We start from the raw sequence: 12,760 nt of genomic DNA, 5'->3' as shown, positions 1-12,760 counted from the left end.
AAGGGATGGGTAAGTGTAGACAGTGTGTAACTGAGGTGAAACCTCCACTGACTCTAGGTTGTAGGTAGGTAGATGTGAGGCTCAGAGGCAGAGCTGCTTGAACACAGTCCACTCTACAGCGGCCGTGGTTAGTCGACATAATCAGCAGAGGTGGACAAAGTACACAACTTCATGACTTGAGACAGATACTCCTTGTCAAGTATTACTCCAATACAAGTAAAAGAAGCTTTATAGTCGAAACATTATTTGCTTAAAAATACTTACTAAGTATTGAAAGTACTTAAAATATCCCAAACCTATGTGTGAAAGTAAAGAGATAAAATATGGCCACAGATGCTCTGGGTGGAGTATCTTCATCCATCTTTGCACTGCTATTGCAGGTGAACCGGAACAGCCAGGCAGAGTTAAATTTAGTTTTCTCTGTATTTGCTCAAACACAGAGGGGCATAATGTCATACAGGTATGTAAATATGGCTAAGACCATCCCCGAATAAGCAGAAACAGTTTATTTTCTTTGGCATCAGAATTTAGCAAAAATAAAAAAAATCAGCTGTTGCAAGAGCAAAAGTAATGTAGAGATATTCATAAAAAAAGTACAGTACTCAAGTAAATTGACTTTGTTGCTGTCCACAACTGATAATCAGTGATGTTAATCGTGAAAATAACACACAGAGTGGACAGAGGAGCTGAACACAGAAAAAGATGAAGTGAAGAGGATGTAACATTACTCGACCTTACACAACTACACACCAACATTGTAAGCTAAAACTTTGATGAAAATCTAAAAAAGGCTTTCTGTGTGACAGATTGTTGGAAACAGAGAAACTGGCCAAAACAAAGCAATACTAATCCTCCTGCTCTGAATTTATTCTCTTTAAAACATGAACCAGTGACAGCCTGATATGGATATAAAGATAAAACCCACAGGACACTCATCCCTACAACTGGATGGTGTCTGAAGATAAACATCACACTTCAAACTCTCTCATTATAAATCTTATTTAACAAGTCTAATTTTGTCATTATCGTTTTCATGGGAATCATTACTTGCAGCTGATACATACTCTCATAAAGACAAAAGTGTCTACTGCTGCCAGGCAAATACACTGTAAAAAGTTCATTTAAACTATTCAATAAAATAGTTAATAGATGAACTGTTGTGAAAACATCTGTCAGTGGCAGCTCTGCTCTCCTCAGTCTCAGGAAACATTTCCAAAAATAAACCAGTCTCTTCTATTTTTAAGAGTGTGTCCAGAAGCCAGAATAATACCATGAATTGTGGGAAAAGTTGTGACGTTGGTTTTGCTACTCACATGCACAACTTTAGAAATGTAGCGTGTAAACTATAAAGCATAAAGTATCTTTTTGTACATTGTGGTACATTTTTATCCACATGCACTGAAGGTCGATGGTTCAAACCCCCCAGCTGATCAAAGTTTCACAGAGAGTTTAGTGGAGGAGCAAATAGACCAGAGAGGAGGACTGAGCCCAGAGTCAACATAACAGAGACTGATGGAGTAGAGAGGATAGAAGTGGTTTCTCCCTTCTGTTGTCATGGGTAACCGGACATCACTGGATATTAGTGTTGTGGTCAAGACCACCTAACCCTAACCAAGGCCTTGTCCACACCAACGGAGCTTCACCCAAAACGATCTTTTTCTTGTTCGTCTTGAAAAACAAACCAAAGCAAACCAATTCAGTACCAGTCCACATAATAATCATGTGGCTTGATGTTTATATTATTCATCAGCTAAAAAGGAAATGCAATCTAAACCATATTTAATGTAAACTGCAGTGACAGAGATAAACCATTGTGGTAAAAAAAAAAAAAGATGTCACTGAATGGTCTTGAGAAAAAAATCCCGAGTCCAGCTCGACCGAGACAAGACCAAGACCCTGAAAATGTGGTCCTAAGACCAGTCTTGAGTACCACAACACTATCCACATCCCATCAGAACCATCATCACGTCCGACGGCCTTCATATGAACGTTTCTTCAGCCCACACATCAGAATGTTATAGTCACAGGGCTCATGCTGCGTTCAAAACAACTTGGAGGTCGGAATTCCCAACTCGGAAATTTCCGACTTCCGACATCATTGCATTCACGCTGCAGAGAAAAAACATAGATAAACGAAGGAAGTTTGGCATATTATGGCTCATCGCTGTATATGAAAAATATATGCAGCAGTAAATTATGTTCGTTTTGGAGGCAAATGAAGAGGAGACGAGACGCCGCAGATGAGTGCACATACAACGTTATAGCCTTGATAACCGTTAAACGTTATTTCCGACCACAATTTCACATAATACAACAATCACAGCTTAATATAAAAGTATTTCGGAGCTCTGAAATGACCTGTAATTTCCGAGCTCAACGCCGTTCAATTCGTTTTTGACAACTCAGAGCTCGTTTTATTCGACTTCCAAGTTGTCTTGAACGCACCATCAGTCCTGGGCCTGTTAGCTTCTACACTCCATAAGACCTTAACCTGAGCCCCTGTTGCCTAACCTTAAAGCAGAAGTAAGTGATATATTTGTGTTAATATAAGTCTTAAATAGTTATATCTTCCGACAGCAATCACTTACATAGAGTGTTTGGACTGAAACACGGGTCTGTCAGTCACTCTGCTCTGCTCTGAGCCGAGGAGAAAACATTTATCGTATCCTACAGTTTTTATCCAATGAGGAGAGAGAACGGCATGCAGGGCTGTGTGTGCAGCCAAGGAACGCCGTGAATGTGGTGACGTAGGGACGAGAACTGTTATGGTGCGTTCAAGGAAACTCGTATTTTTCCGACCGTGAAGTGGTACCAGTTCGATCTGGTACGAGTTCACCGGTCAGAAGTTACGAGTGGCCGTTATAGTGACTTTCACCGGTAAAACAGGTCGGAAAAACACGAGTGGGTTGCCTGAAACGCTACAAAGTCGTAAGTTGTGACTTGAAGCTGTAATTTACGATTTCAAAAGCCTGCCTGGAACGCAGCATTAGCCAAAACGACCGGACCACTTACTTCTGCTTTAAGTACAGACAGGACATACAGTATCTCCACCCATTTTACCACTCTACAGTTTTAGTTGCTCAACCTCTTACAAATTGTGTTGCGTAATTGTACAAAGCCTTTCCCTGCAGGGATTCAATAAAAGTTTTTATGACTTTCTGATTCTGATCATCTGTGATGTGCAAACATCTGACTTTCACACAGGCAAATCAATAAAGTGAGTGCGTCATGAGAGACTCCTGACAGCCCGGACTGGACGTTGGTGCTCTCCTGTTGGTTCAAGACAATTAAGACTCTGGAACTTCTGATGCAGCTTAGGAAAGTTCAAAGTACAGAGAAGAACGGCCGGCCTTTCCATAATGTAGCAATAGGGAAGCCAGTGAGGGATTGTGTTGTTGCTTCCTCTGTGACTCTTACTGTGGATTTTGCATGAAATCAAAAGGCAAACTGAAGCTAATTTCTTACTGTTTGCTTGGTGAGCTTATCTCCATTTCTCATTCCATCCATCTCCAATTATAGCATTTAATTGTTCCGGTCAAACATAATTCTCACATTTCCTTTTATGAGTTTAATATAGTTTTGTTAGTTTGTTCATGTAGTTATACCATAGGCCAAAAATGAGCTTCCCTTCTTTGAAAGACCACATCAATCAATCAATCAATCAATCAATTTGTTTATTTCGGGCATGTCAATTTAAATCATCATCATCACACTTCATCTTAGTTCAATAATACAATGCACATGGCCGAAAGGGAAAGCGGGAGAAGCAAAAGCTTATCTAGTCCCGCCCCCATTACCCACAGAATAAAATCTTTATCATAATCTTTTCTCCTTTTTTTTTTTTTTTTTTAACATTCTTTTACTTATGACATTTTGACATAATAGGTTACGGCATTAGTAGTATATAGATCATATCATAGTCTTTTCTTTTTTTTTTTTTTTTTTTTTTTACATTTTGATATAACATATTTTACTTATGACATTCGATATAACATGTTGGCAACAGGTAGTAAGCAGAGCTGAAGTTTAGCTCTAGACAGTACAGTACATAGATTACGTGTGTGTTTGCACATGTGTCCATATTTGTCCGTCATGAGTGAACAACAGTCTCATCTTGTAGCTTGGCATGTCACAAAGTCATAGAATGGTCCAAACAATGGCAAACATCTTAGTTATTTCGCCATAGAAAAGGACATTGCATTTATTTTGACATGTATATTCAAACACAGTCAGTCCGCAACTGTACTTATTAAAAAAAAAAAAAGCTTTATTGTAAAAAATTTTCATCCACGCCCAATCCAGTAACTGCATCATTTATGAACCGCTCACATTCAGGAATGTCAGACCTGCTTTCTGTATAATTGAGCATAAATATTTTTGAAGATTAATGCCTGTGGACGCCCTGTTTTTTGCGGTTAATCATGCAGACAACTGTCTCATGATGTCTCAGCCTTTCGCAAAATTCTTCTGTACAGTGATCCCTACCTGAGCTGAACCACAGAGCCAAGCCTCTTCCACAGAAAGCAGATAGAGGTTAGAGGCTCCAGATGAAACACGGAGGATAAGAAACTGATCATGTCGAAATGAATTTGTCACTGCATCAGTCACAGCTGAATCCTTCCTGCTGTCTCCCAGTCTGAACATAAAACGTCTTCCCGTAGCTCTGCTCCACCCACCATGTTCAAATTCCAGCTGTGTTAATTGGCTGCAGATGTTGACTGACACGGGACATGTACCATATCTTCAGTATCGGAGATTTTTCCAAAACATACGAAGGCAAACACCTACACACATACTGAGAGCAGGCTGGGCAGAACACAGGGGACCGTCCTCTGTTTAGAACAACACACACATCAAAACCAAACATCCAGAGTTAATAAAATCAAAGGAGCTGTTTGGACAGGAATTAATCTACTGTAGATGAGAGGAGGAGAGGTTTAAACCACTTGATAACTCAATTGCAACATCATCCAAGTTTATTATCTTGTCAATGACTCCCACAGCAGCACAGCTCACTGATATGTACTCAATAAAAACAAAACCCTGTTTCTACTTTTCGAGACTTCGGGAGCAAAGATTATTGTTCTTGTTACCATCATTTCAACCAGGCACTTTAATCAACCAAGTGCATCAAATTTCATGGTCATGGTGAAGGGATGGAGGCAAACTTGTCTTATTTCAGTAATGTAATGTTCAGTAAATGTGTTTCTAAAGTGTAACCTACACAGCAGCATCTAGCTGATCCCGTTTTGGAAAGCGAACCGGACCGGCGCAAGACAGACAAAAGCGAAAACATTTTCCAAGAATGTTTTCATTGATCAGGAATGAAAGTCAGATGTTCGAAGACAATCAGATACCGTCATAGTTCCGACCATAAACGGCGATTCGGCGGCATTATGCCCATGACCCGCCGAGCAGCGTCCAGGAAACCGAAAGTAGGAAATGCTGGGTGGCTCGTCCAGCATTTCCACCACTAATAATAATAACAACAAAATAACGATAAAGACAGAACAATATATTTATCACAATGGACCCATAATAAGTGTGGGTAGCGTAGATTCATCCACATTAATATGAGACTTTTTTATAACCAAATTTTTTCGTGTGGCCATGAGTCAGTGGAATGTCCTTCCCACAGAACTTATTCTATGTACAAATCCTCACACATTCTCATGCTTGTCAAAGCGCTGGTTACTAAGTAAGCAAGTTTGCACACATTGTTGAGTATTATGTGAGTGTGTGTATGTGTCTGGCTATGAGTGTGGTTATTAGAGGAGGATGATTGTTATCTGTGTACATGTGTTTGAATGTGTGATGAGAGTGAGAGAGAGTGTAGTGCTGTTAGTCCCTATTGTGCACTTTATGATTTGGCGCTCCTGTTTCCCTGCTTTTATTCTGTCATTTTTTTTTTTTTAAATATTATGGTTATTATGTCCTATTTCAATTAATCTTAATATTGTATCTGTTTAGCACTTTACCTGCCCAGGGACTACAGGTGGAAATTAGCAATTGTTGCTATAACCTGGCTCAAAGCATCTCTTCTTGTTTTACAAGATTAATGTTTTTTGTGCATTGTCCATGTTTTAAATAAATAAATTCATTCATTCATTCAAATACAAAATCCTTGTTGTCCCTTTAACACTTTTATGAGATGTTGGATCACCATTGTTTGATTTCTGTTGTGAACTGATTCCTTAAATATGAAGTAAATGAAAACCAGGTTGTTGTGAGTGGGGTTCAGGATTTTGGCAAAAACCTGATTGTCACTATTATGTCTGGAGGAAACTCATTTCTTGGCGACATGTGCACAAATGACTTCAGGCAGTCAAACAATGTCTAGATTAGAATCTGGGGTATGGAGTCAGGCTGCATCTGACAGCTCAGTATGACGTAGGCTACGGCCGACCCGATGGCCTTTATTTTAAATCCCTCAGTTTATTTTTACACATTAGTGACCAAGCTCATTGTTCATTAGTTCATCTTCATCTTCCTCACGTACTGTTGTCCTCGCTGCGCTGTCGGACCTGGGTCTCTGTCACCATTTCAGTAGAAAACGCTGCAGTACCTCATCCAGGCCTGTGTGGAGCGTGTGTGGCGCTGTAGCACTGCCACACAGAAACACCAACAACAGAGAAGAAGACAGAAAGCTTCCCCGCAGTATTCAAACTCCAGACATGGATTAAATGTTGACTGTGCAAATATGATGATCGATTATGATTTAATGGGTGAGATTCAGCTGCAGTGTCCGAGGGACCGAGTTAGTCTCAGTACAGTTTCAGAAAAGATCCGTTTTGGGTGTTTTCGGACCACAAATGTGCAATGCTTCATGAAGTAGGCCTAAGGTCCAGGTGCTTCAGCTGGCCTTTGAGAGAGACTGGACCCGGAAATGTCCAACCCAGTGGAAAGACGCTGTTCTTTAATGGCCACACTCGCCGCATACAACTCTTCTAAAGGTAAGGCTAAGCCTCTTTTAATGTGTTTTGCCCGCCGTGGCATTGTTTATAACACTTAAAGCTGAGTGGGGTTTTGTCCTGTCTGAATTTATGCTGCATCTGGCTGTGTGGTCTATAGCTGCAGTTGTTTCAGTGATGCGCAATGGCTGCGTGCGTGCGTGCGTAAAAGAGAGATGGCACACTATGTGTGTGTGTGAGTGAGAGAGGGAGCGGGGGCAACGTCCGACTCTCCCAACAAAAATCCCGCCCCCCCCCCCCGCCCCCCCTCTCAGAAAATAGTTCCGACGTCCATGGCTGTTAGTAAGATAATAGGGCGATTTTTGTCTTTGGTCGGAAGGGGGAAAATCGGGGGAAAATCAGCCAGATTATCATTATGTGTGTGTGTGGTAGGCTTAAAGAGGCCTCAGAATTAGAATCGTAATTAGAAAAACTTTATTATCAAACTGCAAGAACAGTGGAAATTAATCTTTAACGTGGCTCTCAGAAAACATACTTAAAAACAAGACAGAATAGATGTACAATCTGGGTTATGTTGTTTCTTGATCTTGTCCTGGGATGTGGCTGAAAAAGGTTGACAACCATTCATTGATCATCTGCAGCAGGTTACTATGACTTATAGTTAGGTGTTGTTGCTAGGTGACATCTACTGGTTGTAGTAATTGGTAGGTCTAGCTGCTGCCATTGATACATTTTTTACAGGCTGGTACAAAACTCTTAAGTTTTTTTTATTTTTTGGATAAAGCTTTGAGTTGACAGTACAACACGCTGACGTGATGTAGCACCGCTGCCTGTTTCCTCTGCAGCCTCATACATTTGTCTTCTAGTGTCACAAAGGATCCTCGTTATTCCATGCCGTGAGAAACCCTGCACGCTAAAGGCCTTTCCACACACACATGCACACTAAAGGAAAGTGACTCACATAGCGATGCATGCACATAAGCACTGACACACACAAAACCATCCACAGCCTCTGCTCTCACACATTCATTTGTGAAGAAATATTATCACAGCACAAAGCAAAGAGTTTTCTCTTCAGGCAGCTGCTTGTCGACTTAAACCAACTTGTTCAACTGGACAAATAGTGGCAGAAAGTCAGAGGATAGGGTACGGTGGCTCTAACACACTGCAACACACCAACATGACGCTGCAACGTTCAGCAAACATCTTCATCAACCTGACACACACACATCCGCAGCAAATAATCACAACACAATGGAAGTGTTTCCAGGGGACATGAAAACGTGGCGGACCTGCTGAGACTTGTTGTTCGAGTCAACTGCAACTTTGGCAATGAAAAGCACTGAGTAACAAGTGTGTCCCTGCAGGTTCATCACATCCTGTCTTCATATTTTGTCTTCTATCTTTATGTTATTGTAAATATGTGTTCTTTTTTAAATGCTTTATTATTTTATAATATGTTTTATGACTGTCTTCTATGGCGAGAAATGGGGTAAAGGGCCATGAGTTGGACTTAAACCTGATCCACTGCAGTTAGTTTTGCCCTCACAGTGCCCCCACCCCCAGGCCTGTGTCCGCTGGAGACGTTTGTGTGGTGTTGTAAGTTGCAGCACATGCATTGTGTATTTCCATGTGTTTTCTTAAGCAGCAGCGGGTGAACTCTCAGGGCCGGGGAGGGGGAGAGGGGGGGCGGGGACCTGGGCTTTCTGTTCATCATGTGTTGACTCTGACACTCAGGACCACAGAGTGCCCCCAGTAGCCCCAGAGTAAGAGGAATATCTGTGGTTCTGACCTCCTTAATCTGGATCTGTGCAGGTTTGTGGCCGGTTGTGTATTTGTGATGTGTCGTAGTGCTTAGAAACTTCTGTAAATGTCCCAAACACAAACTCAGCTTGAATAAATTATAAGTGCTTTCTTATTTATTCAGTCCTTGCCTCTTCCTGCTGCAGCCTCACCCAGAATGAACTGGGTGAGAGGCAGGGAAATACCTTTGGCACGATCCCAGTAGGTAGGCACTAGTGTACAGAGTGGACTGCTCTGACATACATTATAATGTGAAATGCATGATCTTAATTTCAGCAAATAATTGATGAGACCTCCCACAACACACACGTTTCATGTTTTGCAAGCAACATCTTTCTTTTGTACCCTATATGTACATTGTGTGTGTGTATGTACATGTACAGTATGTCTATATTAAAATTAAATTAAGCTTTATTTACTCAGGGAAGGTTTGCTCAGCACAAATGCTTCTTTACCAACGCCCTCATTCTCATTCACGCGTCCAGGCCGTCCACACTTTGATGCAAGGGGAGCTGCTTCTTCCATTGTTGCAGGGATCAGTGTTAGTCACTCACACACAGTGGAGAATATTACTGCGACTCTTTTGTTTCTTTAATGTCGTCCGGTGAGCATGTGTTTGCACGACCTGGATTCTATTTATTCACCAGGTATCAGATCATTAGTGAAGGCCTAAAGTGACACAGCGAAAATGAATCCACTCCATGTTTGCAAATGTTATACAATCTTGTTGATGTGACTAATCGCAGAGTTAGCCGGGGAGCTACCATAACTAGCCAACTGCCAGCAGGCTGGACTGGCTGGAGCTGCACGCTAGTCCTCATCTTTAATTAGTGCTTTGCTTCATTTTATTATACTAAACATGTGTAGCCGGGTGGGAAGATGTAAGTAATGTAACTGGTTACTAACGCCACCAGATGGCACTGTCGCAGTTTGAGGAACTGTTTTAGAGCGCGGCCCGACAAAAGCGGAAGTCGCCGTGTTGTTCGGAGTTAATAAGGGTAAATATATTAATGTAGCTGTTTACATGACAATACCAATAGATATACATTCAAAAGTAATGCTTGGTTACAGATTGTGAAATGTTGTACACTGACGTGGCCGTAATAGTTCGTGTTTGACATATAAACGGGCAAGGAGAAACCCGACGATTGCTATGTAGCTAACGGCCTGCCATTAATGCTGTGGAACAAATGCACAAGTTCGTATGTATGATGATTCTGCACATTTGTTGTAACATTTTGACCTGTGAATGTAAGATTGTTAACTGTGAATTGGTGGGCTCTTTGTGTTACAGGGTCGAGCCACTATAGTTAATTTTTGCCCTTTGTTGTAGCCTAAAAGATCATTTTTGTACACTCTGATAGCAGTCTGCAGACAGAGTTATGTTTGTATTCTTTCTTACTTGTACTAGACAATAAGATTTATTTTTTACACTCTTTTGTATCACGAACAGTAGTATACTACTGAGTGAATATAGACTATTATTACACGGCTCTATTGAATTCTGCTCTCTGATTGGTCCAGCGCTGCGTTCTGCGGTCTGTTATTTCTGTATAACGGACCGTCGTCATGTATAACAGACCGTTGCTAGGGACGCCGCTCTGACCAGCGCAGCACAGAAAAGAGAAACTATGCAGGATATTTACCTTGTGTTTCATTTTTACCGTCATTAAACAGCTTCGGACTAATAGCGATGTTAGATAAATGACTGGTAACTTGTTACAAGGAGAGTGGAGGCTCCTTCACATCGCTGCTGGAAACCAGACCTGCTGATCAGAGCCTCTGACCCGGTGTCACAGCTCTCCTCCTCTCGTCTCGGTGCAGCTGGCACCGCGGCTCCGCGACACAAACGCACCCCGTAAACAGTAAAGTTAATCGCTTGTTTATGACAGATACGACTACACACTATACACACATCTTAACACGTGTATGGTAATCTATCGATCCACTGATTGATTATCAAAGGCTTCAAATGCACGAACGGGAGGAGGCTCAGCAAAACAGCGGAAGTGACCGGTCTTGCAGATTCGCTAAATGCAATTTTAAATCGATGAAAGTCGTATTTTGATCAACATTATGTTTCAAATTAATTATTTCACTCGTAAACCGTGTAATAAGCGGGATAATGTACAGTTGGTCGGTTGGCCCTTCATGTTGAATGAAACCCCTCCGCTTCGCGTCGGGGTTCCATACAACCTGTCGGGGTTTATTTCTCCATAACAACCTCCGAACTATACATTATCCCTTACGTGTTCCAGTGTACTGAACAGAGGGTTAGGTGGGGGGGCAACCGCCATTCCGACATCCCACCAGTCCGACATAGGCCTCTAATTGTCTAAATGGCAACACTTAATTTTCGATCAAACGTCCCATCATTCCGACAATTTTTTGCCTCCTATGGTCGGAATGACGGTATTTTTTTCTTTTTTTAAACATCCTGCCTTTCCGACAATTCCTTTAATAGCGTATTTTTCCCCAAAAAGATTTTGCACTGTCTGGGCTTAGGCAATGAAGAAAGGAGTTGGTTAAGTTTAGTAAAAAAGACCAGCTAGACAGGCAGACTAGTCCATGTGCTCTGCTGCGTAATTCCTCTATCAGCATGTCTGTAAGGGAGTCACCTGTTGAGTAACGCACATTTCCTTAAATTGAAAACCTTGTCGGAATGGTGGGACGTTCACATGTCGGAATGGTGGTATGTCTAAATGGTGGGATGTGGGAATGACAGCATGTAACCGGGTTAGGTGTCACTGATTTGGGGTTTTCTACGGTAACTGCAGATACAGCAGAGGACAGTCTGCCAGCTTAGTTTGAAACTTGTATTATTCAGTAGGCTATATTTGATTTGAACACCACATTCTTTTGTCCAGATATAAAGATCCCCAGAAGATATTTCTGTGTCCTGTGCTGGTACAGTTCAGCCAGGCTACACATGAAAAAAAGAAAGAAAAAAAAGAAAAAACATTTTCCTCCTGATAAACAAGGATCATACTCGCCCCAGGTGACACAGCAAAGAAATATCAGAGAGACTCAGCCACATGTTTGAGCCTCAGCCAGACCAAAACTCGGATATAGTCTGGTTTTTCTCAGAATGTGCAGGAGCTGAGCCAGGAGAGCTCCTTCCTATACCAGCAGGACCTGGAGAGAGGTTAGACCACACATAGGCCCGAAAAGACAAAAGTCTAGGACGGCGTTAACACAGTCAGGAGGGGGAGATGAGGATTTATTATTTATTCACTTTGGCTAATTCATAACGCGCCGGTGCACCTTTGCACACACATGCCTTTCCTGCGTGGGGTGGGGGCAGTGTTCACTGTGTTCTCCGCTCACTGGCGAAAATTAATTTCACAACCTGAAAACGTCTACTTTCAAAAGAGTCACTGTACGCTCACACTAATCCTTCCTCCTGTCACTTCACATTCCTTCTCCGTGACGTCCTCTGCTTCTCCGTTTAAGCTGTCATCACAGTCATCAGTCCCACTCACGCAGCTGGAAGAAACTCACGCAGGACAAGCAGGCCCGCCTTATATGCAAATCTTATCTCAGTTTTTCATAATAACCTGTCATTTAGAAGCTGGAAACAGATGCACCTTTATCTGGGGGTACCTGAGACTGAGGAGGAGAGCTTTGCCCAGGAGGGGACGATAGTGTCTGCAAGGTTTCATCAGTTATTAAAATGATATTATAATAATAATAATCGTCAGTAAAACTCTTACTGACACGAAGAGCAGCTGTGCTTTTGAGATTGACTGTGAGATAAGATGTAGAATTCTTTAACTGTGACATGATGACATCTCAGTTGGTTAATGAAGCTTTGAAGTGACAAGAAACTATCTGCCCTAAATATCTTAAAGCAACAATTAACTTTCTAGGAATTTTACATTTTTCTTTGTTTAATTTAAAACGTGATTAATAATCTGATAGCACACTAAAATGTACGAGAAATCCATCAGAGATGGAAACTCATCATTATTCTGTTCTGAGAAAAGTCTGACCAATCATATCATTTGGTCTAAATGAAATGATTGGATGAGCAACCTGAATGTACT

The sequence above is a fragment of the Trachurus trachurus genome, assembly GCF_905171665.1.
Source record: "Trachurus trachurus genome assembly, chromosome: 23".
Classification (NCBI taxonomy): Eukaryota; Metazoa; Chordata; class Actinopteri; order Carangiformes; family Carangidae; genus Trachurus; species Trachurus trachurus.
The sequence above is the reverse complement of the archived record's forward strand: the minus strand, read 5'-3'. Positions refer to the sequence as shown.